This window comes from Oncorhynchus gorbuscha, linkage group LG17 (assembly GCF_021184085.1).
Source record: "Oncorhynchus gorbuscha isolate QuinsamMale2020 ecotype Even-year linkage group LG17, OgorEven_v1.0, whole genome shotgun sequence".
In the NCBI taxonomy this organism is placed as follows: Eukaryota; Metazoa; Chordata; class Actinopteri; order Salmoniformes; family Salmonidae; genus Oncorhynchus; species Oncorhynchus gorbuscha.
In genome coordinates this window covers 275,001-277,743 of record NC_060189.1, presented here as the reverse complement: position 1 = coordinate 277,743, position 2,743 = coordinate 275,001, and positions in this window count along the sequence as shown.

The following is a 2,743-nucleotide window of genomic DNA, read 5'->3' as shown; positions in this document are numbered from 1 at the left end:
CAAGTCCACATTACAGGTTGAAGTGCTGTTCTCCTCAAGTCCACATTACAGGTTGAAGTGCTGTTCTCCTCAAGTCCACATTACAGGTTGAAGTGCTGTTCTCCTCAAGTCCACATTACAGGTTGAAGTGCTGTTCTCCTCAAGTCCACATTACAGGTTGAAGTTCTGTTCTCCTCAAGTCCACATTACAGGTTGAAGTTCTGTTCTCCTCAAGTCCACATTACAGGTTGAAGTTCTGTTCTCCTCAAGTCTACATTACAGGTTGAAGTGCTGTTCTCCTCAAGTCCACATTACAGGTTGAAGTGCTGTTCTCCTCAAGTCCACATTACAGGTTGAAGTGCTGTTCTCCTCAAGTCCACATTACAGGTTGAAGTTCTGTTCTCCTCAAGTCCACATTACAGGTTGAAGTGCTGTTCTCCTCAAGTCCACATTACAGGTTGAAGTTCTGTTCTCCTCAAGTCCACATTACAGGTTGAAGTTCTGTTCTCCTCAAGTCCACATTACAGGTATCATCGACTCAGTGGGTTTTGTCCAACATGTCTCATGTAATCATGTAAATGTAATTACATCAATAGCAGTCGATTATTAATTGTAACCTTATTCAGTCTCATCTGAACGTCGTAAAATGATTGGTTATCTTCAGGAACCCTGGCTAACAAGTTGAATCAGCAATATAACATTTGGTTAAATTATTTATTTACTAAATACCTAAATCACACATAATTACATATACACAGAATGGGTCATACATTGATTACTAATTACGTCATAAAATAAAACGTTCCTAGAGGACAAAACCGATATGATGACTGGTTACACAAAGAAAGGGGGTTGGGTTTGAATGAAAGTTGAATGAAAGACCAGGAAGACTAAGGAACAAAAGGATTGGGTCTCTATCGGGCCTTAAGAAGCTATGCTATCGTAAATACAGAATCTTATTCATTCTAAATAACCGCCCATTCAGAAAAGGAAAATGCAAGAAATATATTTACTCTGCGCTTCGATTGATGGGTCGAAGATGGAAGGTTGGGTTTCCCTTGTCCTTTGAAGAATATTTCTGGGAGGATACGTTGTAGTCTGTCGTCTTGTGGTAGAACGGATACGATGTAGTACCCTGTTGTTCTGAAGAGATTGTTTGTCCTTTCCTAGGCCACGCACGTTTACAGTTGCTGCTGGTAACTCGGATGTATCACTTCTTTAGTGAATTAGAGTTCAAAGTTCATACCAATTTGCCATACTATAAGTTCATGCTAGTCAAATTCATCCTTTCAGTGTGGCGATTGTCACCTCCACGTTGAAATTCGCCCTTATAAACATATGAACATCCGTCATCGGGAACACAATGTTAATTTCGTTAGGTTATAGTTGTTCAACCATTCACAACCAGAGCTCACACTGAGGTTGGCTCAGAGATCACCGTGAATTGGGTCAAGGGGCTCTTATAGAAATATAGGAAAGGGGTAGGTTCATAATTTCCAACCAATGCCTATTCACGTGGGCGTGGCCACTGATAGAGCATATTTTACTTGTGAAAATAATCCTCTCATTTTAAAAACTAAAATGACATTTCATTTTTTCACAAAAGTTTCATATTTAAACATTTCAATTGCACTGAACTACAATGTGTAGACATTCCAAGATACAGTTTATGTCGTCCTGTCATCAGTAATACTGTCTCAGACGACAACCGATCTGAAATCATATTCTATTCTCCAAGATACAGTTTATGTCGTCCTATCATCAGTAATACTGTCTCAGACGACAACCGATCTGAAATCATATTCTATTCTTCAAGTACTGACGGATACTTTCAACTGGTTGGATTACCGAAATGTTGTTCCGTTCCCAAACTTTTGATGTTACCATACTCTCTCTGTTAAGAAAGAGCTTTCCAAGAGTCCATTCTGTAGAGTAGAGATAGAAAAGGGGTATTTATGGGGGGGGGGCATAAACCTCACTAACGGGGCAACATCATGACAGTGGTTACTTCTAAGCTTCAAGATCTAGTTTTGAAAACATCTCATGACGTTTCTGGGATCTTAGAGGTTAGTAAAAGATATGATCGAATTTTGCGCAATATTTATTGGCCTCGTTTAAAGACATTTCCGCTTACATCAAAACATTCCATGTTTGTCAGCTGACTGGGAGGCCTAATCAGATGTTAAGACCAGTCCCGCTACAACCTATTACTGTTACAGGCCAGCCATTTGAGCATTTGCTTTTTGATTGTGTTGGACCTTTACCCAGTTCTAAAGCTGGTAGCACCTACATGTTATCTGTGATGTGTCAGGCTACGAGATCCTGCAGCCTATCCACTTCGCAACATTACCACTAAGTATGTTTGTGAAGGCTTTGTCACAGTGCATCTACATTTTAAGAATACCTAAGGTGATTCAGAGCGATCAGGGTTCCAACTTCACTTTGCACATATTTGCACAAGTCTTGCGGCAATTGCATATAAAACCTAGTCAGGCCAGTGATTATCATGCGCACAGTCCAGGGGCCCTTGAGCATTTTCATCAGACTTTTGAAGTTGAAGTTTGTCTTCTGAATTGGCTAAATCAGAACTAAATCAAACTGACGTAGTTAGTACTGTTCTTTTGGTGGAATCCGTTGATCTGAGATCAGCCGCTCCAACTGAGCCGAGCCCTGATGATAATTTGCAGGGTAGGTTGATGAATTCAGAGTCCCTTGGAGAGTTTGTTGGATTGTCAAGTTAACTGATTTGATCACTGATTTTCAG